General features: G+C 33.0%; 1 protein-coding gene across 13 annotated transcripts in view; it reads left to right on the plus strand.

Annotated features, from left to right (window-relative positions):
- The window catches only part of TENM3 (teneurin transmembrane protein 3), a 2,441,918-nt gene that overhangs the window by 59,456 nt on the left and 2,355,688 nt on the right, over positions 1-26,774 (plus strand). For all 13 annotated transcript variants that reach the window (XM_088793202.1, XM_088793205.1, XM_088793208.1 and 10 more), the window contains exon 2: positions 17,154-17,269. The gene's annotated coding sequence lies outside the window, so the exon portion shown is untranslated. The remainder of the gene's footprint in view (positions 1-17,153; positions 17,270-26,774) is intronic.

Here is a 26,774-nt window from a genome sequence, read left to right on the forward strand (position 1 = left end):
CCTAAGGCAAAATAAGCCTTGGCAGTGGATTAAAGTAAAAATATTATTGACTGTGGAGCTATCTCCAAAGTGTTATGTATGAATTTTCTGGCATGGCACTCCTAGCAAGATATAGAGTGGTGTAGGGACCGGCTTAGTTTATCATTTTCGTCAGTAATTTGGATAAAATATTTGCATATTTTCTGTAATATTAGTTCTATTTTATGTGGACATAAAAATGCTAACAATAAAACATATCATCAAAGTGATTATTATAATTTGTAGTCAGGGATTGAAAACTTCAGTAAAAGCCATTTCTAAGTAGAACACATGAAAGAAAACTAAACTGCATGAAAATCAGTGTAGGAAATGTCAAACAAAACCCAGGAATTCGGGTCCCACTGATTTGACCGGTGTTGGCAGTCTGTATGGGAAGTAAGAGGTCTCTTGCTTTTGCTTTTCTCCAAAGGAAACAGCAGTACAGGGAACACATTTACTTAACGTTAATCAGATGTTTGCACAATATGATCGCAGGTTTTAAGCTTATAAAATAAATGCCTCTTTTGTATATGAAACATTTAAAACAGGACTGTCAGTAGACCAGGATTGATAACAGTTTGTATACGAAGGTCCAGTGTCACACTGGACATGTCACTGATATTATCTGGGCCCCAACATTCTCACTCAGTAAATTAAAGGAGATGGAATAGTTAAGAGAGTCTTAAAATAATATTTTAAACCTAAAATTTAGTTATCCTCCTTAAAGCACATATATATATCTATATGCTATTTTTTTCTTTCTAAAGAGGAACATGAGCATCTTCAAAAATGTAATTTTAATGCAATCAAGAGGTATTTTAATGTAATCATTATAACAAAAGGTTATAGTTTAAAATGACTAGAAAATATGACATTAGCTTTCGGTTTTATTGTAAATTGTATTTCTAGAGAAGTACAAAATTTAAAATAAGAATAAAATCTGTAAGTGATTTACGTAAAAGCCTTCTGCATTAAAGTAATATGAGTACAACCCTTTCTGCTTCCACTAAAACAACAGCAAATAAAATTTAGGTCTATCATGCAATACAATTAGGCTCATTCAGATAAAAAGAAAAAACTAGAGATTTTACTAAGTGCCTTATATTTAATAAAATGCTTTAAAATATCATGTCAGTCTTTTAGTGTGTTTGTTAATATTTGTTAATTAAGGGATTAGACAAGATAGTTCTTGTGAATACTTTCTCTTATCTCCAAGTAAACTATTGAGTGAGAATCCGTTGGCTACAGTGGTCTAGTTTAGATTTTGATAAGGTCATTCAAATTATACTGGAAGATAACCTTATCTACAGTCCTTCCTGAGACTACCTAGATTAGACATTAGCTTTATTTTATTGGACAGATTCTAGCACAAAAGGAAACAGGTTTAAAAGACATAAGGAACATAGTCATAAGGGAAGTTTTGTCCTTAAAGGTAAAGAGGAGTGGTTTGAATTTCTAAAAGATGAGAGTTTATGCCACTTAGATCTTTCAAAGTACTGAAATAGGCCTTTTTAAGTAAAAGCAAGACTCAGAGCTCCAGAGAGTTCAGAGAACTTCATCCTGGAGCTGCTGATACAGCCACACTGGGGATTGCCAGATATTATTGCAGGGTGCTCTGTCAGATGTCAGGAGATTAATCTCTCTATGAGATGGAAGCAGTCTGAGTTGGAGCAAGTGTTCCACAGTGTGTCACCCCAGGAGCTCTCAACATTCCTGGTGAACAAGGGTTCCCTGGTGTACTTTGATTTATGTGTGTCTGCAAAGTCACTCCTGATAGAATCAAAAGAAAAAAGACTGATCAAGAGTGCTGTTACTCTTGAAATGCTTCTACACTGTTGCTACCTCACTCAACCTGTCATCCATGGCTGAAGGAAACAAAGGCATCAGAGACTGTTCTAGAAGTTCTTTCTTTTCCATTATGACTACTTCAAAGGACTATTGCTAGAACCACTGCTCACTTCCTGTTTCAGTAGAGAACAGAACGTACTTATATTTGTGTTTTAAGGTGGTCCTGTCAATTGGCTGTCCTTTTTGCATGCCAGGTACCAATCAGCTCAGTATTTATCAAATGCCTATTGCGGTACATACTTGGCAACAAATCTTACATGTTCCAAAACATGCAACTGGATTTCCTTCCCTGATCATAAGCATAGGGCGTGTGCCATGTTTCATTCCTTGATATCTCAAGAGTGGTCATATTTCATCTTTATATCATATTTCCAATCTCACAAGGTCCAAATTATATTGGATCTGTGCTAAGATTAGTGGGTAAAAATGTGGATACCACTGTTCGGTTGCTGCTGCTATTCTTTATCATTTATAGCTTACTAAAAGATAGGATTCAAGTAAAATAAACAGGATATGATGAATTTTGTAATATATGGTACTTGTAAATAAATTTCACTTATATACCAAGGTTAGTTTTAAAGGAAGATGTATGAAGACGCCACAGAAAGGCATGTGTTATGGCCTTCAGATTGTAGACTTGAAAGCCGTGTACACGTGATAGACAGTGTTGGTTTTGCTGTCAATAGCGAAAAACTGAAGTCAGTTACTATAGAGCATTATTTTATCAGGCTGTCAGACACAGCAGGGGAGGATACAGGATTTCAAAAATATTAGAAAAGAAAGTAATGAGGGCTGACATAGTAGAGGAACATTTATTTTATGTGAAAGAAGAATCATGTAGCCCTCGTGTAATTATGAAGAATTTTATAGCTGAGTTTTGTTTGCACCCAAATTCAACAAATACGAAAAATTTAAACCTACTCTCTAAAAAATACTTCATATTGGAGTTACACGTATACATATTTTGCTTGTTTTTTACCCTAAGAGAATAAACACCTAGAAAACAGAGCTATGTCTTATATACCATAGTAAACAACTAGTCACCTAGAATATTGTTTGAATATAGTGCTTTCAATAAACATGTTAATTATAAAAACAAACTATTCCATTAGATTTACCCCATTATATGTTATGATTTTTATGCACATATAATTTATTTTTCCCTTATAATATCTAGTTTCTCTCTGCCACTACTGGCTTGCTTTTTTATTTTATTTTTTATAGTGCTTTTCCTAGTACTAGTACCAATATTCTGAAAGAAAGGCATCATTTTTTTTTCTAACTGTCCTCTGGCTTCCATTTTAGCCCCATTCAAATCAGAAGGATTCATACCATTTATATTCACTGCACAATCTTTCAATAGACTGTATGAACTCTTTTGGAAATTACGACATCTAGGTTCTCTAAAATATTTAAATGTAGTTTTAATAGCTCCTTGGTTAAAATAAAATATTTTGTCTCAACTCTTCCAGAAAATATCAGAACTTATATAGAGAGAAAAACATAATTCAGCCTACTGGGTGTGGGAACTGAAAATGTTACATTTTTATTTCCATCTCTGACATATTGTGTGTTTCCACTGCTAAAGTAAAGAGGCATGATAAAATAAATTCACAACAAAAGCCACTATTCAGTTTCTCTACATGAAGAAAATAATGCAGACGTTTTCTCTGAATTTGAGATTTGCAGTTGTGTCCTCATACAACTATTGTTTGAAATGCAACAATGATAAAACCAAAAGGTTCTAGTGAAAAGCAGTGTGTTACATGCATTTCCACAAGTATTACAGCAAGAAGCGGCAGCGTAGGAGGCTGGGATACACCACAGTCATATGTCACTGCTGACATAATGGCAACAATCATTCAGCTGTAATGAAAATTTAGAAGGAATAGTTATGTTTGTTGAATTTGTGGCATGGAAAATTTCAGAGTAGTATACTAAAACTCTGCTATTAATTTTATGAGATTTTAAGTTAGTGTTGATTTCTCGAATTTGTAAATTCATGATATTGCGTAGAAAAACTGGCTCACAAAGCAAACTTCTTGTCCATATCCTTCCAATGCTCGCACAGAGGTAAAGAAACAGACAACATAAGATAAGGACTACTTGGGTATGTCTACTTTGGGTATGGTAAACTTCATAAATTAAATGTCATCCAACACAACTGGCCCATTCAAATTATTGGTAAGCCACATTGATGCATTTTAAAAGTCCTAAATGGAGTTAAACAGCAAAAGCATTATAACTGAACAATTGGTTTAGTGATAAATATTTGGTGAATAAGATTACAGCTATTTCAGTGACATTTTGGTTGGTTTACTTTTTAAAAAGTTATAGTTAGTATAGCGTATTGTCTCACCTATGGATATTTCCCCATCTATTTTTCAGTTACACTTAGGAGTCTCTTTCCTTTAATGATTCTTTCAAGTTAATTCTAACACCTAACTGACACATCACTATTAATATTGTACTGTTTTCTTTGTGCAATGGATTTGAGGCTAAATGTGATATATTTCACATAATTTATATTTAAGATTTAATAAGCTACTATTTACCTTTCAACACTAAATCCAAATTTGAAAGTAAAAACAAGAAATATTACAAGCTTTGAATTTAAATGATTAAAAATAAAATAGATAAGGTTCTGGGGCAGCCCATTCTTAAAGCAGTTTGATATGCAATATTGGTTAATTTTTATTTAGATACTTTACATTAAGATACCATTTTCATTGGAAGGTAATTATTTTCATAACCTTTCCTAAGCTACAGTTCAGGAAAGAGGTAGGGCTTTATAAATAATTCCTAATGAAAAGGAATTATTCAGAACCAATATTGGACATTTTTTAACTATCCATAAAATGGACACATTCCAGAAAAATAAAATAATTAATGGGAGTAGAGATGATATATTGCTTTACACTATTGCTAGCATCAGCCATTATGAGAGCCACAGCTTAAACTCTATTTCCTCAATTCTAAGATGTCAATATCTGTAAAAGGTACCATCGATTTAACATCAGCTTTCCTGGGGAAAAACAGAAATGGCTGGCAAGTTTCTTTTAAAATCCATTGTGGGATGCATCCTAATTTAAGAAATGTTAAAATGTGAAGAAATATTGGTTTTAGAATTGAGAAAATGTAGTAATGTATTGGTGTATTTACAATCTATGATATTCCAAATGAAACCCTCCATTTTGCAGCTGACAGTTTTTCATCCTGAATGAATGTCCTTACCTAAAGCTATTGCAGCTTTGCTGAGGTTGTTGTAACTATGTATATAATAATGAACAGGCACAGTTTGATATCAAGTGATTGTATGATCACTTATCCCTGTGTAGTCAAGTTTGAAAATGCATGAAATATATTCTGAAATATTTCACTACATAGTAACATTCTGTTTCTATGTCTGAAGATTATCCTTTGGGATATAGGAAGTTTAAAACTTTGAAGAAATAAAAATCACGAGAAGATACGTCATTATTAAATGAATTTTTACTACAGAGATTTTTTCTCCCCAATAAAATATTGTCATGAGCAAAGTTTCAGGTGGAAAGTGGATTCTGATTTTGTGAAATATGTAATATTAAAGGTTACAGTCTTGATAGTTATTATAGTATGGATTGAACTGCTAAGACAAAAAATGACTTTATTAGTACAATAAATCAAATGTGTTTATTAGGATATGAAGGCTTACAGGGATAATAGAAATAGCAATATTTTAACAAGAAGGCCTAGATTATTACTTTATATTACTATTATATTACTTCATATTATTATTTTATATTACTTTACCTTGGTTGTATGATTTCTATGATATTTATGTAATATATTTTAAAATTTGATAATGAACTTTATATATGATACCCACATAACAATTTCCAGAAACACAGAACCTTGCTTATTTTAGATGAACTCTTAAATTGAAATACACAATTCAATATTTAAACTGGAATATATACATAAATACATATATATATATATATCTTCAGTGTTAATACAACATTGCCACTAAACTATTATTTTGGTCTTATGGACAGATGCAAAATTAGCAGAATAGAAAAATTCAAATAGCCTTAATTAAGCCTGTCTTATGGATTTAATTAGATATGTACCAACTTAAAATACATTTCCAGTATAAAAGAGGCATGATGAGTATTTGAGCTAACAATCTGATGTCGTTTTACACATTTCTCTGTGGGCATCTGTACATGTCAGTGAGCTTGAGTAGAGATGGTACCTATTAATTTCAGTGGTTTCTTCTGGTGTAAATCATTATTATATTTAGTGTGTGTGTACTTGTGTGTGTGTGTATGTGTGTGTGTGTGTAAATAGTAGATTTAGAAGTGTAATCAGCAAAGTCAAAGGAGCAAACACCCAAAGCCAAAGTCTTTTGGACATCCATTTGTAAGAATAATCTTTCAAATATTGTTATTGTACAAATAACAATTTAATATTAAAAGAAATAATAAAAATGGCAGAAAAAAGTCATTTTCCACTGTTTTAGTAACTTAATTTTCTTATTTCCATATATCATTATTCATTGTCTTATTTACACATATTCCTTATGTGTGTTCACTTATAATGCAAATGCAATTTTGGATTCTACTATTTAAATTCGAATTTTAATATATAAGGACCTTACATGATTATCTTTTGCAATAGTTATATAATATTCTTTTGAGATGATTTTAAATATTTTAAGACAACTAGAGTAATAAAATGTATTTAGACTTATTTGCATGGCATATCATAACACAGCAATGGAACTTTTTAATGTTTTAATTTTTAAATATGAACCATATTGTTGAACTCTAATTTACTCAGGTACGAAGTAATAGGCCGCTGGAGATCAGTATTTTCAAACGTCAGTATTTCAAAACTTCACAGAATTGTACCTAAAAAAATATGGATGTCAAAAATAAAAGAACATGTGTAATTTCACAAGTCTTCCCTCAACCCAGTATGGGATCATATCAGCCTCAGTCTATACATGCAAACTGAGAATTTCTGTCTTGGAAAAGTTAACATTTAAGAACCGTAAGGAAAAATCTGAAAATGGGAGTGGAGCAACAAAGTAGTAGGAAAAAAAAACAACACAAAAAACACTGGAAGCCCAAGAAACTGTCTCTGGCATTCGGAGAGATTTTTAAATTCAAGATATGATGGCTACAAATCAATTGTGTATTCACTGGGAGAAAGGGGCAGGGAAAGAACACAAATTTGAGTCTCCAGCTTATAATTTAATTGCAAAGAGCTTGAGTAGTTAAATACATGCTGTGTTTATATTCTTTATAAACTAGAATGCATATACATAGAGAAAATTTAGGTAAATATCCAAAGAAAACATAATGATTATAACAAAATTCAGAAATTATAAACTTAAAGCAATGGATTTGACTGTTAACATGTAAAACTTCTGAATGGGGAAAAAAAATAGTACACACCATAAATACATTTGAAAACCATGAAATTATATATGTGTGGATGTACTGCATATATATGTGTATCTATATGTAAACAGAGACATATGTATATGTGTGTATATAACAAAAAAGTGTTAATAGACCTAAATGTACATGCAGCTCTTGTAAAGCAATGAAAAAATGTCCAAAACTTATTAGAAAAATGGGCAGAGAATAGTGTATGGGGTAAGATGTTGAAGAAGAAGAAGGAGAGGGAGAAGGAGAAGGAGAAAGAGAAGGAGAAGGAGAAGGAGAAGAAGCTAAAAGATTGAACCTCAACAACAGTAAATAAAAATATATTCTAATTAGTAATGATTTCAAATATAAGGTTGTATTTCAAGTAGATTAGGAAGGTAGAATGTCGTAATACTTTATCCAAATAGACCTGTGCATACCACTTGTTACATCAGTTCTATTACATGCATTTGAAATGGATAAAGTATTAGATTGATGATCAAATATATATATATATATATATATATATATATATATATACACACACACACATATATATACATATATATATATACACACACACACAAGGGTGTTCATCGCACTGTTGTTTTAAATACTCATAAATCAGAAAAATATGTAGTATCATTATATAATGGAATATACATGTATAAACAATCATGAGATTATTAATTAAATTATATATCTCAAACTTTGTTAACTTGGAATGATGGCCATGTTGTATTTTGTTGTGTGAAAAGGCACATCATAAAATTGAATGGTTGATTTTTACAAAGATTATTAATATAATTGTCTGTGATATGTGAGAGAATATATTTATAAAGTTATCAAAGTATAAATCAGAGTAATGAGGGAGGGAATCCCTTTGTTCAAAGTATAAAGCAGGGTGAGAGATGCGTGAGAGAAAGATTGTGTTATATAATGTGATTAGGTCTCAGAGAGGAATATTTGAGCAGAGACAAGAGTAACGACATGAAGGTGGGAGTAGCAAAGATTGTGGAAAGCGAGTCCTAGAAAAAGCAAGAAGCAAGTGTAAGGTGCTGAGGCAGACATGTGTTTGTCCTGGTTTAGGTACATTAAGCAGACAGATGCGAATGAGAGGTAGAGTAGGCCAAATAAAGGGAGCTCTACGAGGCCATTGTAAGGGAGATTGGGGGACACTGGATGGATTTAGCAAAAGGGTGTCATGATCCAACCTACTTTTGACATGGCTTCATAATGGACTCACAGACAAGGACAGAAGCATCTCTTAATATCTCCAGGAGGCTACTGTAGTAATCCAGGCAGAAGACAATGGTGGCTTGTACCAAGGAAGTGATAAAAAGTGACAGGACTCTGGATATATTCTTAATGTAGAGTTCAAATGGGTTGTAGAAGATTAAAGAAAGACTGGAATAAACAAGTTGTGGACTGGGTGTCTATATTCTTAATTTTATTTGATTTGAATTAATTTAAATTTATACTTAAGCAGCCACGTGTGGATAGTGTTACCATATTAGCTCTAGACAGAGGGTGAAAAGGGGACAGAAGAAGTCAAGGGTGATTTCTTGAACACTCCAAGTTCAGGCCTTAGATCTAGGTGGAGATGTGGAGGAACCAGCAAAGGGAATGAAAGGAGTGGCTGGAGTGAGGAGCAGTTGAGAGGGACTGTGACTCTATAGTCAAGGGAAGAAACCATTCAGGCGGGATTCAGGAAGGATTGATCCGCTGGGTCAAATACTGGCTACAAGTTATGTCAGATGATGACTCAGGATTGATCACAGGATTTAACAGTGAGGATAGACTTTTTAAAATTTTATTAAACTTATTTGGGTGGCAATGGTTAGTGAAATTACACAGGCTTCAAATGTACATTTCTATAATACATCATCTATATATCACATTGTGTGCCCAGAGTCAGTTCTCCTTCCATCACCATGTAGACTTCTTGATCTTAATCTGTGTTTTGTGAGGGTTGTGTAAGAGAACAGTGCTTGATTTGAGTTGTTTGAGAGAAAATCTAGCTGTGTGATGCTCCAATCCCTCTCCCAATTGGATTGCAATATCATTGAATGTATATTTCTCTGCTTTTTATATTTTTGTATGAATAATTTTCTGACACTTTTTTTTATATTTTAAAGGGTTATAAATACAAATGTTTTCATTGTAATTGTCATTTTATTCTTACAACTTCCCCATCATTTCAGAAACACATGAACTAGTTTTTAAAAAATGACAAAAAGCAAAGTGTTAAAAAACAAATAAAATATTTAAATTATAAAATGAATGAAAATTAAGATTCCTAACATTTGGTTAAGAAGATTTGCAAGCAATCCATACTAGAGAAAAGGGTTAATTAAACTCAGATTATAATACTAGTGTTATCTATACAATTAAAAATAAAGATCATCCAGTAATGTCTAGTAACTTTTAAAACCAATGATTGTTCTAAGCAAGGGAATAGCTTTCTCGAATTGTACAGAAGTGTTCTCAGGTTGAAAGGGATGATAATGCCTATGAATATTCAAATAGGAAACAACACTGTCTAATTTTGTATTATTACGTTTAAAATTAAAAGGTAAATAGTGAATATGAGTGCTGCACTGTTCAATTAAATGGTCAACATAAATATTTATCATTTGCACATTTTAATGTGCAAAGGTCATTTAAACTTTTCTGTGTGAAAAACTGACAAAAATTGCAAACACTACTTTATTCCTGATGTGATGTACTTTTTAATTATTTTTCAAATATTTGTGAAAGAGCATTTTATTAAATGTGAAATAAATACATAATCTGAGTGAAAATATAGTAACATAAATATCTATATCATTTAATGAAAATGAAATAAATATTTGTGTTTCCTTCTGAAAGTAAATGATTGAAAAATCAATCAAAACTGTTTAATTAGCTGTACAATATCCAAAGCTCAATATGGAATGTGAAAATTTTAACACTGCATGAACTAATGCTTAGAAACTATCGTTTTCAAACAATGCTTTTGGAGCAATTACTTGAAGTCACAAAACTTTAATGAAAAATATTAAAACATTGTCCAGCAAACTTTCTGGCATAGTTGCCAGAAAGTAAAATATAGATCCTGTGAAACTGCCTGAAAATTGAAAAAATATCCCAAATTCTTGAAAATCACAAGTTACACACTTTTCTTATTCAATCCTAGTTACTGTACAAACGAAAAACCATAGAAGGGTTCAAAATAGTAAACATACTACACAAAAATGTTCTTTTCCCTCAAGCGTTTCTATAATTTTCTAGTCAGCACCACTGGGTATAATTTGTAAAATTACTGATGAAAAATAATAATTATTCAACCAATTCAACATTTTGACATCTTTATCATTTTGGACCAATGTGCATTTGGCCTTTATCCCTCATTCTAAATCTTGTCAGTGCGGCATCTTTCCAGACTAACCTTTGAAAACAGATCTTTTGTGCTTATTTGGATTATTAAAATGTCATATTTTTTTTTCCCCCTCTTATGAAGGTTTTATCAATTATGGACCTAAAAAAAAAGATTAGAATAAATCTTACATGTTAAAACTGCTATACAGAATAGATCTGTTTTTAAAAAAATCACTTGATTAAGTAATGATTACCTTTAAAACTTGATAAGGAGGTGACATACTTCTTAAGGTTATCATTTGTACATTCTTCTAACTTTTTAGCCTATTGCTTGATTTTGCCCTACAGAAACAGGCAGATTTTTTTATGTTTCTCTTGCTAAAGCGTCTGAATTTTGCCAGGAAATCTCTAGATCATTGATTGACATACTGGATTTTGTGAGAGCCAGACTTTCTTTAGTAGCTTAAAGAAATCTGAAAATTTAAAGTAAACATACAAACAGACAAGAAACTGTAGCAACAAAAAGCTAACAATTTTCATGTGAAATTAATTGTAATTAATGGTTATGTACAATATTCTATTCTATATAGAAATGTTATTGAGAGAGAGTGATGTGGAAACGATGTGTATAGTTTGAATTTATTGAAATTATTCATAATTCAGTATACACCAGCCTACCCACTTTCTTTATGCATATTGACATAGTATATGCCATTAATTTGGTTTACTTTGAAAGAATAAATCTGATATGCTACAAATATTTCCTGGCCATAATATGAATTTACCTGATGTGAATTAGTGCAGTGCTAATTAGAAATTAATTTATTTATGTTAACATGGATAACATAGGATTGGATAGAATCATCTTACTTAAATATTGATTTAAATTACTCAATGTATAAACATTTTTATATGGTTAAATTTTGTTTTAAATCTTCCTTAATATTTACTCTTGGAAAATCAGGAATTTTTAATGTATATACGTGGTGTGTGTCTGTGTGTGTGTGTGTGTTTGTGTATTCCTTCATGTTTGTAGAAACCTCAAAAATACAGGTTGTATTTGAAGCATATCTATTTTTCTGAGAGTCACATAAATATTTAATTTTTATTTCCCGTATATGTTCTATAATGATTTAACTCAGAAATCAGCATTTCAGCCTGTTGACATTCACATCCTTATTATTTAATGTAACGTGAAGATGATACTTCAGAGGATCTGATCCTTATCTCTTTATTCATTATTTTTTCTTATTATGTAAAAATCCATCACGTCTGTCCATTATATTTTTAAATTTGAAGTATTGTCTGTAATGTCTTACATATCATGTATTCCTTACTCAATTGATTGACAACTTCTCATTTTCGGTCATAAATAGTTCAGTCATAAAATAGCAAAGTTTAATGGAAAGAATATGGGATTAACATTGTTATTAAACTGGTTTGACTCTTTACTAGCCAGGAACATGATTTTTAGAAAATCAGTCAATATTTCTTAACCTGATTTTCCTAACATTCATTATGAAGGTGATATTATAATGATGGCACTTCTTATTTCATATGTGAACTAAAATGTTGACCTGACATGTGTTTGACCAATTAATAGATGTTAGTTCCTATTATTTTGTCATTGTTATTATCATGCAAACTTGTATGTGCTCTTTTAGCCAAATGTTTAGTGGTTCTTGCTTTGGATTTCAGTGTGTGAGAATGAAGCAGATACTTTTCAAGGTAGCAATGACTTCCCATGAGTCCGGAGTAGGATGCTAAGTGGGTAATGGACACTGTTCTCTGCATATTTAATCCCAAATTGGCAGCCAGAATGAGGTGTTCATTTCTTATCATTATTTTTGTTTTGTGTTTTTAGTGGTGGCTTGGTTCCCAGACATGCTTACCAAAATATAATGAAGCCAAAATGTAGATGCTTTAGTTGAATATTCTGAGAATTTAAATACCATTGAGAATAGCCTTGCAAGCAGATGATATACCAGGACCACATATCAAAGAGACAGCTTGTAAATATGTCCTGGAAATTTGTCCTCTTTCTTACATGAGAATTTCTGGTATTATAGTTTAGAGGCTTCTAATTTTAAAGCCCTATGAAAATACCTATGTTTTTCACCAATTATAGATTTCTTAATAAAGTATGGATTCTACATTTAGAAAATTTAACACAGAAAAATATCACTGGGCCATATTAAAACTTACTAATCCATTTGACTCCATAAATGAATAAAATATGGAAATTAAGTAACACTAAAATATGGAAATTAAGTAACCAGCAACACTAAATGTTGGACAATCTGGTCAAGTCATTTTAAAATAATTTGTTTGAGTGAATCAAATGGGGAAGGATTGGCAACGTAGACCTAGTGGCAAATAATAACTAATCTCTTTGATTAACTCTCTCAACAATTACTTGTGCAAGAGACCTAATTTGAGTAATAGATACAGAAAGCATCAAAGAATACATGAGAGTTTTAAGATTAGATATTTGGTTTATAAATAATGTCATTCAGAGCCTACTCTATTTTTGTTTTGGCTTGTTTGTTTTTGAACATGGAAACAGATCTTCTATTTTTTTATTATATTAGTTTCAGGTGTACAAAGCAATGCAATAGTTAGACATTTACACCCTTCAAAAAGTGATAACCTCCCCCAATCTATTACCGCTCTGACATCACATATAGCTGTTCCTATACCATTGACTGTCTTCCCTCTGCTGTACTCTGCATCCCGTAACCATTAAGTTTGCAAACTCATCCTAGAAAAAGTGCTACATACCTAATTGCTGAATGTCACGTGTGTGTATGTATTTATTAATATGTGTGTATACTTATTTAATTATGGTTGGCATTCAATATTATTCAACTTCAGCTTCAGGTGTATAGCACAATGGTCAGGCACCTACACAGAAACTGTGGTGCATTTATACAATGGAGTATTATTACTGGACCATAAAAAAGAATGAAATCTTACCATTTGCAACAAAATGGGTGGACTTAGAGAATATTATGCTAAGAGAAATAAGTCAGATGGAGAAAGACAAATACCATATAATTTCACTTATATGTGGAATCTAAAGAACAGAATAAATGAACAAATAAAACAGAAGTAGACTCAGAGATATAGAAAAAAAAAGAAAACTGCTGGTTGCTAGATAGGAGAGGGTAAGGATAGGGGAGAAGGTGAAGGGATTAAAAAGAGCAAATTACTGGTCACAATATAGTCACAGGGGTATGTAGTACAGTAAGGGGAATATAATCAATAATGTTGTAAAGATTATGTGGGGTGTCAGATGGGCTCTGGACTTATCAGGGAGAAACAGATCTTCTAAATATGGCATATGTGGGAAGTTTACATACTAGCGAGAGCCTTACTCTTTCTCAGCACATGGACTTGTAAGAGCCACTTCGGCTGTGGGTGGCACAGGAATTCAGGGCCATTTGGATTCTACTGCCAGCCATTCTTGTGGATCAGCAAGATCTCCACCAAGAACAGAAGAGGATGCTGAGAATGAGACTCCTTGCTAAGGGCAAAATAGATTTCAAAAAGATTATAATGCAACCGAAGGAAATGAAGACGTTCAGTGATTGTTTCCCACAAACTAAAAGAAAGGGCCAGTGCACAAGTCATCAGTTGTGAGTAGGAGGATACAATGGAAAGGACACAAAGTGTTGAATGGAAGAACCACTGTCTCCCTCCCACACTTTTTTTTTAATGTTTTATTCCAAATTAATAATTTTGTATTCTTCAGCAGGTCATCAGGTAGATTATAAAATTGTTCTCTTGACCAGACATGTTGCTCTCAGATGTTGAAGAAAAATTAGTACAGTGATTTTACATAAAATTTATCTGTTGGGCCTTGGAAGTAAATGTTGTTTCCAGCATCCTACTGTAGGCTTACAAAGCCATTGATACGCATGTCAAAGTAGGGTTGAAATATCAGGATGAAAAATTCAGTATTGGTCAGGGATTGATTGTAATTTTGCAAAATTTTGATTAATGGTGCCCTTTTTCTAACAACGCTTATTAACATTTCTGATAGTGCTGTCACTGGATGCCAGTGATCCTGACTAAATCTTTGAGCAGGTTCAACTTAAATATCAGTAAATACACCCACCTAGAATTTGAATATTTGCCCGCTAACATAGAATGCCAAACTTAATGGAAACTGAAACATAAGACCCTGAAAGCCAGCACTTACCTGCTCAGTCATCAAGCCAAACGAATTTCCACAAAACTACCTTGTTAGTTAAATTGCACAAAATTTATTCAATGAAGTAGGGAGGCACTAGTGGCTATCCTTATTAGATCAAATGCAGAAATCATTCATTCATTCATTCATTCATTCATTCATTCATTCAGTGATTCAACAGATATTGCCTGATTGACTATGATTTACAGGGATTGATGCTGCATGATGCTGATTGTATAGATGAAAAACAAAACAAGCAAAAACAATAAGATAGGCTCAATCAGCAAAACAACTTTGAGAGAATGTTTGAGTCAAGGACCTTGAATGGCTATTATAGATTCTTGCAGAAACACACACACAGACTCTAGAATATATGCTCACCCAACATGCACTCACGCACACTATTTCAGTCACTGTGTGACCCTATTCAACAATTGAAAAAGCAACATTGTATCTATACTTAGAAACCTCACACCTACAACACAAATGAGAGTGGGGAGGGTCACCAGTAAAAGGGAGATGAAAAACATCTGTGGTAAATGACCCAAGGTAGTATAGGAAAGAGTTCTGACAGTTCATAATCACATAAATGTTTAAGCAAAATATTAACTCTAAAATGTGAGACCATAATGAAGAAATTCAAGGTCTCCAAAAGAGATTATAATGCAACAGAAAGAAATGAAAATCAGAGACTCAGAGCCCAAGGAAGGAGATAGGGGGAAGTACTGAGAGGGAAAAAAAAAAAAAGTGCAAAAATATTCTAAAATGAAAACATCAGAAATTGCAGCAATAGAGTTTTTAAATTGCAATAATTGCATGGGGTATGATTAAATAAGTTTTTAAATATGTATCAAAAAGTAAAATAGGAAAACATAAATATAGAAATTATTAGAAAGAATATCAGATATTTAAAAGAGATGTAACAGAACTAACACATACATTAAAAGAGTGTGTAGACAGAATAGTAAACAGATTAAAAATAAATTGAAGTTATAATAGAAAATACTTAAGAAAATAAAATTCTTGAGTCTGTGATCAACTCTACTTTGACATTTTTATATAGGATTATTATCAATACATAAAGTGACCCTTTGAAATTCTTGAACTGCAAAGATTAACCATTATATGATCAGGAAGGGGAAAAAACAAACAAACAGAAAACTAGACTGAACGTAACCAATCAGTCAGAGCTTCTGCTGAGTGACATTGGTAAATCGCATTCAGAGCTAGAGATTGATTGGAGAGGCAAGTCTCTTACCAAGTTACTTACCCCTTAAGCTGTCTCCCCTCACAGTAAGTGAAATTACATGGGTCACGTTTGGTGATTCTGTTGCCATTATTTTTTGTGACAATCTTGAGGGCTCACATGCAATGAATTCACCAAATTCCGACTTTGTAAGGTGGGGTACAGGTGTTATAGCTTTAGTACTTAAACTGACTTTTTGTTTGTTTACTAATTAAAGCAACTGTATCTTGAAACTTTGTAGCATTTATTACTAGATACTAAGTTTATTATAATTAAAACAGCTTAAATCAGGCTAATAGCCTTAAAGATCCTTTCCATTCAAAGTCCTTTATATTAATGCCAATTTCACTTCATAGCTAAGCTTTAGGCAATCTCCCTCGTACATAGATCTGTTTCTCTCCCATTGAAGAGCAATGGATCTGAAGACACGCTTAGTTTTGTTTTGTTTGTTGTTGTTTTTTTGGTCCAGAGTCAGTTCATTTTAAAAATGTGATGTATTTTTATAACTTCCTGTAACAAATCTCTTACAATATTTGAATATAAATTATTTTTGTTAAACATACTATGAATATGCATAACCTAATTGGCTATAACAGGATAAAATTAACTTCCCTATGACTGCTTCAGCACTAAATGTTAGTTTATTAATTCACCAAAATATTCTAGGTTGGTTTTATGATAATCACTTAATTGGTAGAAACAAAAAAGAATATGTTTCCTACTTTAGTATCCTAAATATACTTACTTTTTGTAGAAATATATGTGATTAAGTTCTCTCTGTGTGGAGATTCATTTTTCAACTTATAGGGGAATTGAAAGAAGTATATTTAGCATTGCTTAATGTACATTTTAATATAATTTTTGTGGGCCTAATGATATTTGCATCATTTATAAATTGCATTTTTAAAATTCTTCATGATTTATTAAGTACTGTATTAAGAATGTATTGTGTTCAGGAGAAATCTAGCATTTTCTTATTGTTTTACAAATTACATAGAAATTGTACTATTGTATTTAGTAGAAACACATTTAAGTTTTTAAATTATTTTTTATTTTTTTTGTTTTTCAGACTTGAGTGCAGCGATCATGTAAATTAGAGAAAGGAGATAAAAGTCACCCCTGGATATTCTTGTGTGATATTTATTTTGGATGAAGCATTAAGACCCCTAATAGAGGTGTATCACTGTAAGTATTTTCTAATAAAATTAGAATGTTTATTTTTCCGTATCTTGATAATATCATATGTTGTACTCTTTAATAAAGTTAGGAATCACATATGTAGTGTATTAGCAATAATAGGCAGAATACTACAAACTCTTGAAACACTAGCTGAAAAGAGAATAGCAACTTGGAAAGAAAAAATTATAGTGGATATAGAAGCACTTAATTATACAAAAATGTTTGGTATACACAAAAGTTAAATGAGGGACAATATTACAATTGTTTACTATGTCATGGTGATCTCTGCCGGATTATAGTTAATAGTGTAACAATTTTGTGATGAGAAAGTAAAATAATTAGGAAACTATGCTGGGAAAAGTTATAGTTTTATCATGAATAATCAATATATTATGAGTTATGAAATTAGAAAAATAACAAAATGAGAATGTGGTATAAGGCAGGCTGCTTAAATTTTTAACTCTGTTGAACTATCAATGATAAGAGCACCAATTTTAATTATTAGAATGTTTAATCTGTACCTAATTAACAAGTGCTCTTATAGAATCTGAAATTTAATCATATAAATCTGTCATATTCATAAAGAATTAAAAAATAAAAAATAATAAAAAAACTTGTAAAAACCTTGTAAAAACCTTGTAAAAAAACTTGTAAAAACCTGAGGGCTTGATTTGGTTATATAAATGAAGAAATATATTTTCTACATAATATTCCATAGCACTCTGTTGGAATTCATGGGAAAGTGATATTATGATTGGTAAAGAGTTTGGAATAATAGCTATTTTGCTGATAGACCAAAACTGACCAGTTATATCTCTTTGGTTGCAATGTCTTTGATAGTCCTATGAATTACACTGAAAAGTATAACCTCTGAGAGAAATTTAATAGAAAAACCTCCAGTCAACTAAGGTTTCTTTGGGTTGTGAAATCATATGTAGATGTCTCAGCTGATACTCTGAGCTCATCAGAAGGACCTACTGCTTGGTCAGGCCCATGCACTCCAGAGAGTTGTATATTTTGAATGTCGCCCCAAGATACAGTCAAGTACGTCCTTTGTTTTGACTTATGTTACTAACCAGAAAAATTATTCAGGTAATGAAAGATCTTTTTTAATATCCTGTGACATATCACATTTTCTTTTAATATTGGACACATAGATTGGGAAAGTCCCTGTGAGTGAAACAATGTACATTTCATTAATTTATTTATAATTCCTGAGATATTTTATTTTATATAGTGCAATGGTAACTTATATTTTCCACTTCAAAATTTAAAAAAAAAAAAGTAATAATATTTTACCTACCAAGACTTGGAACAATAGATCTTGTTCAGGTTTAAATGGGTAAGTAAAGGTTTTAGAGTCAGTCATACAACTTGTTTTCTTTAGCTGAGTCTTACAATTTTTGTTCTCTCATTTCTCATAAAAATATGTATACATGATATGGCTGAATAGTTAAACTGATTTAAAGCCAAGTTACCACTCAAGACCAAATCATATGCAATGTATTACTTGTCTTACTAAAGAAGAAATTCAAAGATAGTCATTTTTAATGTCTTCCATAATATAGATTTTCTAGTTTATAGTCATAGAAAAATTTTCATGAAAGTCAATATTTCTGAAAAATGTAGAGACTATTTTGAATGAAGGCAAATTATTTTAATTAATATTATTGGTGATGTAACAAAGAAATTTGTGAGTTGCTTTAAAATTATTAATCTTTTAAAATGTCTCAGACCATGTTGTTGAATACAGATTTGCAGAAATAGTTTTCAGTGTCATTTAAGTCTAAGTTATATTTGAAACCATACAAGTTACTTAACCCACTTAAATTGCTTACCACAATATTCAACCTCTGAAATTTCCTTCAGTCTTATCACTTTATTATATCTTATATCAATGTACACCTGTAATAATATTTTTAATAGTCATGATTAGAAGGATGAATATATACAAGTTCATTTATGCTAAGAAGATAACCTGGTGTAATTCTTTTTTTTTTTTTTTTTTTTTTTTTAAGCAAAATGTATCAAGCCGTCTATGGTAGTAATATATATTTCACTGTCATGTTTACTTAACAAAATCAGTTGTTTCTGTTTGCTTATTTTTTCCTTAAATATAGGCATTTAACATTCCCTTGACATTAGCTTTTTGAAAATTCCTATTTTCTCTGTTTGACAGATAATGCGTATACTTGAGGTGGTCTTTCTAAAGAAACAAATCTTCCTTAGGTAAAAAAAAAAAAAAAAAGAAAAATATTAATGCCTAAATTTAATATTGAAGAATAGACCACTTTGAATCAGTTACTTTTATCCTCCAGTCTAATATTAAAAGATATTAGTAGTGTTTTATATACATAAAGATTGTAATACTTTTTAAGAGAAAAAGCTCATTATGCACTTACAAAATATCTTTATTTAAATAAACTACATGATGAAGTGTAGATAGCTAACTCTTTCTTTGTAATTGTTTTTCCTTCTTTCTTTCTTTCTTTTTTTTTTTTTTTTTTCCTTTTCTTTAGCTCTTAGAGAAGGCCTGCAGTTAGAGAGGAGCTTTAGTTGGCAGATCTACAAAATGTTTCAAATATTAAGGAACAAGTTTTAACTTTATGACAAGTAGTATTTGTAAGTCTTTCTTAAAACATTTTTTGAAGTATTAATATTTTATACAGAACTAGAAAATAAAACAGAGGGAAACCAAGCAGTACAAATGGAAACATATGGAAAAGTTTAAGATAAATAGATGAGTCTTAGAGATGATCGATTCTCAAAGATGAATTCCTTGATTTCCTGTCTTTTATTTTAGCTTATTTTAGACCCTGAAATTAGGGTCATAGAGTAACCACCAAATACACTGTGATAGAAAGTGCTGCGTTAGGTTTTGGAAGACATATACCACTTCTGAGTTCATACAGTGTCCTTCATAGTATCATGAGAATAACCATCGTTCTACTTTACCTCAATCCCACCAGCACTTGTGAGGCTGATGACCATTCTTTTGGAAATGTGTGCATTATCACTACTCCACACTGAGGAATCCGTGCACTGTTTCACCCTATCTGTGGCCCCTTGCTCCTAGATGTCTCCACTGAAAACTGATTGAAAACAAAATACTAAATCCCATTGGTTAATATATCTACTCTTTCACTCTCTAAATCTAGATGATCTTAAATCTCTGGTGATAGAAGGATATGCATTCGTATGTCTTTAGTTCTCATTCTGAAATAAGATCATTTAGAAACTTTTGAAGTTGATGTTTTACGCTTGTGTGAGCAAAACACATGTATTTACACTTCTGCTCTTAGGTTATCCTATTTTTTCCCCCTCCAATTACTTGGGTTTGGAGTATCACAATGAGGTATGATTTAGTGACATCACACACACTAACTCCAAAAGAGAACAAAGAAACAGAACATTCTGGAACTTGGTATATTTCTGGACTCAACCATGTATAATATGAAGCACTATGGAAGTTTGATTTTCAAACAAGGAGTTAATATAGCCTTATTACTGTCCCTTACTGTGCCATCATGTCACATAGACTTCCCGGTTCACATTTTATTCACAAATAAATTATATTATGAAATCTCTAAGACGTCTTTTAATCTAAGAGCATTCTGATTCTAAGTCATGGAGTGACTCAAAAGATTATATCTTCCTCTAAAGTGGGGGTAGCAGGATATTGTTTTCCAGGACATTTTGCTTTTGCAATTTTTCTCCATCTTCCATTCCTTCCTTGGTCGTCTGGAGCTGAGCTGGCGGGAACTGAGCTGCCAGGTGTCTGAGTAGTCAATTAAGACTATAAGCCAAGCTGAAAATGACAGTCAAGCCTTTAATCACTTGCTGCAATAATAAAAGCAAGAAAATAATTCGGAAAAAGCCCTGACTCTTCTCTGTTCCATTTTCCCTCATGAAACACATGGGTTGGGGGTCAGGAAGATCAGAACAGACGTGGGGGTCATTTCACTGCCCAGAGAGCCCTGAACAAAAGACTCCATCAGTTTTCAGGGACTGAGTGCTAGAGGGAGGGAGAGAAGTTAGAGATAGGAGTGGAACTGTACCGAATTAGAGTAGAGAAAGGTGAGTTCAAGGTTCTCCCACACCCATATCAGTGTTTCTCAGCAGAGGTACGTGTTGAAGGCCCCAGATAAAGAGGGCTCCGACTGAAGCCATAGGGTCTAGGAAAGCTGATGTGTGTAAGAACAAGTCACGCCAGGGGGCGCTGAAACTCCCTCCAGAGAATTGCAATGCACTGGCTGTGCACCAGGTCCAGTGTGGAGAGGGTTGCTTTCCCTTGGAGTCCTCTCAGGTAAAGTCTTTGTCAGAGCCTATGGTCAGTCCTGAAAAATCACATGTAGGGTTTTGGTCTGGGAGAGAGTCCTCATTGGTTATCATCTTAGATGTTTACTTCCCCTTGAGTTTAAAGTAGGGAGGAAAGTCCAATACAACCGGTGTTTGTTTTAGAACACTGCCTCACATAGCTTTGTTCAATCAGCTTCAATGGGTAGAGGCCCTGGTTGTGTGCTTAATGAGAAGTAGTAGTGATGCTAAAGCAAACCCCTGCCCTTGGGGACTGCAGTGTCTACTGAGGAGTCCAGAGGGGGGGAAAAAGATACTAATAAGCAATTGTATAACAATATTGTGGAGTGCTTAATAGATGCAGGCTTGCTCAGAATGTTCTTTATTCTCACAGCTACATGGCTGCTAATGAACTCTGATTGTCTTCCATTCTGTAAATGTGAGAACAGAGAGTAAGTAAGGTTCAGAGAGGTTAAGTAACCTGGCTGCTGTGGTAAGTGGTAACCTGTGGTAACTGGTAAGCTGAGTCCACTAGCCAAATCCTTAACCTCTGTTTCGCGTCTATGTATGAATACCTGAAGGCCAGAGATAGGCAGAAAACATTAGGAGAGATCTGAAAAGAGGCACTGGGTGCATGTGAGTGGTCAGGAAGGGAGGCCTACACAGGGTGTGGTGTGGTGTGGGGGTGGCCACTGGATTCGAAAGACATTTAAAAGACAAGGGGCAGCATGAGTAATGACATGATGAGAGCTGTGGACTACATTAGTTTGGTGTTTCTGAAAATAAACTAAGTGGTGAGCAATATAAAGAGGCTGAGAATATAGGCAAGGATCGAATAGAGACCAAGGGGTAGCAAGTTCAGGAGGACTTGACAGTTTATGTTGGGTGGGTGTTAGTGCAATAGAGCTAGGGGGAGTAGAAAAAGGAAGTATTCTATGTATTTTTTCTTTCATTTTGATTTGATGAATAATTCCTCATACTGCAGTAATAATATAAGAGGATTGTCATACAGGGTGTTAGGCGGGGTCTGTGGTCCCACTCCCCACATAAGAACGCAGGACATGGTGAGGCCAAAATGGAACACCTATGAAGCCATAGATAGGGGAGTCCTACCACTATATCCTCGCTGGTGGCTGGGTTGGAGACACAAGAAGCAGGAGCCACACTATCCGCAACCTGCCGTCCACTTTTCTCTGCCAACCAACCTCACTTGCTAGCTGCAATCCGCTGTGCTAACTGCAATCCACGCTTGCTAGCTCAGCCACCATCTTCTTGCTAGCCCCCATTTTCTGCTAGTGTAGCCACGGCATTTATATTAGTGGCCAATGGCTCACTGGTTACAGCTGAAGGCCAACTAGCCACAGCTGATGGCCATCCAATCACAGTTGATGGCCATTTACTACCTGAGCCAGCACCACTCCACGTGAGGCCCAGAGCCTGGAAACTGCACTCCTGGCTCTGTCCCCACAAGGAGGTTTATGAAAAAGCTATGCTCTGCTTTGGGGATCTTGAGTATGTGCCTGTTGAACTACCAGATCAATTGATTTGCAGACAGGTAAATGTGTGAATCAACAAATGGAAGAGAAATGAAGCCCTGGGAAGGATGGATATCTACAGAGAAGTGGGAGAAAAGGCTACCTAGATGTGAGGCCTCAGAGGAAAGGCCAGAAGGAGCAGAATAAGAAGAGCCAGGAAAGTCAGTTACATGGAAGTTTTAAAGAGAAAGCAGTGATGCTGGTGAACCCTCTGCAAAAGAGAGATCAGTTAAGATCAAAACTGAAATGATCCTTGGAACTGATCCCTGAAAGGTCACAGGTTTACACTATTTTTCAAGGGCAGGATTAGCAGAGTGGTGAGGCGGAAGCCAGATGGTAGTAGATTGAAGAGCGAACAGGCGATGAGAGGGCAGAAGCTGAGTCAGCGAGAAGCGAAGGAGACGGCTGAATTGAGGTAGGCTTTCTTACAGTTTGTTCAATATTTGGTGTGCTGGATTTTTTTTCCATTTTAATAGAAGAGATATAAAGCTTTGAAAATACCAGGACAGAGAAGTTGAAGACCCATGGAATAGGTATTAAAATTGAAAGCACAGTTCCTATAATGATCTAAAGATGAGACGCAGGCCGGCTTTGCTTTGGCCCAGCTGCTCCACTTGACCACTCTTTGACTTTGGCAATGCCATTTAACCTCTCAAAGCTTGTTTCTTCATCATTAAAATGTGGATAAAAATAAAAATTTCAGAGGGTTATTGTGAAGATTAGTTGTTATAATGTATGTAAAAATGATTTACAGTGAAGACTCATTATAATGTTTGCTATTATATATATTTAGGGTAAAGTTAGTTGGCCTCAGAGATGGAGAGACCTATAGATCAGCACATCATCCAAGACTGAAATAAAAGGGAGGTGATTATTGCTGTAGGCAAAATTGTGAATAAGATATTCAGGGGAGTGCCTTAAGAGCTCAGTGACTTTAGCAGTTACCCTTTTTCTTGAAATGAAGTTAAAACAAAAAATCAGGACCCATTTTGGCCTAAAATTATAAATAAACGTCAATACAAAGGTGTGTAGAAATAAGATCCCTTTGATCCTAAAATTATAAGCACTGTTTGGTAATATTTTAATATGTACATTATATGGTACATCTTACTTTCTGTAGGTGAGAGTGCAATCCAATATTTTTCAAGTGTGCATTCTTTCTTTAGCACAGGAATTAACAACCTAATATAGCATTTTAACTAATGATGGAAAACCTGCCTAAACCAGTTCTGACCTACAAAAAATAGGAAAACCATCATGCTCCCTTCCACATAGTTATTAAAAGAAGTTATAAAAACTCTTTTTTGTGAATGATACTAAATTGATTTACATGTTTTATAATTATTCTATTTAAGAATACCCAAAGAATTGCAAATAGATTGCTTTTTTTGGCCTCAACTTTGATTATTATCTTTTCTCTTTGAATGAGTCACATATTTAGATGTAAGTCAAAGTAATTTATTGTGAGCCCAACAGGTACTAATCAAGCTAGGGAATCAAATGGTAATGGTAAAGTAATAGAGCTAATTTTCTTGTATATGTTTTATAAATTGACATTTTCTTACAGAATATGTGTGTATATACCATATGTCTTTAATTATGATTTTTATACGCAATCCCATCACTGTGAGTGCAGTCTTGTACTTAAACTTGAAGCATTCTTTTTTCTGATAATTGTGGGTTAATTTAGCGTGGTTTTCTGTTCTTTTAGAAATTGAAATTTACAAATAATCTTAGATGCGTTAAATGGGAACTAAATGTAGGAGAGGTTAATATCAAATTTAACAATACCAGTTCCTAAATTTTGTTCTATTTCTGTATGCCTTATTCATGCTGATTGATGAGCTCTTCTGAGAGTCACAGTCTGTGTTAATCTTTAATTATATATATATATATATATATATATATATATATATATATATATACATAATTATATATAGTGTTCATTATGTATATAGTATAATTATATATATATTCATTCTAATATGATTTGCCATATACTCAAAGGCTTTCTACTTTTGTAAAAACTGGCATCACACGAACAATTTCTACTTCTTTGGAACTCTTGCCTGTTTGGAGCACAACCAGTTTCTTTTGGGAAATGATTTTTAATTAATAAACAGGCCACTTTTCATCAACTCAATGGCATAGCTTTTGCAAGAATAGGAAGCAAGGCTGATGACATCTTGGGCCTGCCATCCCAAGAGGGGCCTGCCTATAATTAAGTGAAAGAAATAGCAACTTCTACCTCTTTTCCAGCTTCTATTCCATTTCAGATTCACCTCTAGATTTTTTTTCTTTTTTCACTACTTCTTTCTTACTTGATAGAGCTTTCTCTGGTATCCAAATTCTTGATATTTACGTATAAAAGGGAAAAATGAATATCGGGATTTTAACCTTCACTCCAACTAAAGAAGTCTTATCAAACTTACAGTGAGCTTGAAGCTGGTTGTCCAGTACACAATCTTTCTTGGGGGAAAAAATGATCGATTTTAATTGGCTACATTTTTGTTTCAGCACGGTTTTACTATCAGCTTTAAATATGTACATAAACCACAGTGGTACTAAAACATGGGAAGTCAAGTTCTGATTATTTCTTTTGACAAAGAAGTGTAATCTTAACTCATGAGTCACTGTTAAATATAAGCGTAATGTGGAGAAAAAATGAAAATACATTATGAGGGTTTTTTGCCAATTTGTATAATTTTTCAGTTAAGCAGTCATAAATCAAGGAATATTGTATTTTTTGAGGCTCATTAAAGAGACATTATACATCAGAATAGTGAAGTCGTCAGCATAATGAAATGATGAATGCCTGTAACTATCTGTATGTAAATGATGTGAGACAGATTCAGGGTGTTAACAAAGGAGAATAACAATCTCCCTGACAGTTCCCCGTAGGTGCAGTTGCTGGATGCTGGTGACAGATGTTAAGTGCAAACCTCTTCAGTGGCAAGCACTTATTAGCACTCAGAGGATACTGGCAATATAAAATAAGACGGAGAGCAGATAATGTCATTTTAAATAAATTTGTTTAGTAAGGTGTGTTGTTGCATTGTGAGAGCCTTCTTTATTGACAAAGGCTGTATTCTAAATTAAAGGAAACCTGCTAGAGAAGTAAATGGTTATTTTGAAAAAACTAGTATGTAAAAATGTGTTTATATATATATATATATATATATATATATATATATATATACATATATATAATATACTTATACATACATATATATTATATACTTATATCTGATATATATATATATGTATATAAAAAGTCTCAACATAAGTTAAGGAAATGGGTCATCAGTGCAATATATATATATATATATATGTATATGTATATGTATATGTATATGTATATGTATATGTATATGTATATTGCACTGATGACCTATTTCCTTAACTTATGTTGAGACTTTTTCATAAAGTAGATAACATGTCAAACTTAATTTACATTTATTTATCCTATCAGTGAAACATCTATCTCACTTGACATTTAGCAGATGGATTCCTAGGCACATGTACTTTATATAGTGAGATTTGTAATATGTATTTTGTCAACCATCATATATAGCATGGTTATGAGTTCTGTCTAATCGTCAAATTTATGAAAATCATGTCTCTTTTGTTTCAGACTGCACAATCAATCTGTTAATTAGCCAGGGCCTTCACTCCTACAT

This window comes from Rhinolophus sinicus, chromosome 16 (genome assembly GCF_057876585.1).
Source record: "Rhinolophus sinicus isolate RSI-liver-muscle chromosome 16, RSI-T2T, whole genome shotgun sequence".
NCBI lineage: Eukaryota > Metazoa > Chordata > Mammalia > Chiroptera > Rhinolophidae > Rhinolophus > Rhinolophus sinicus.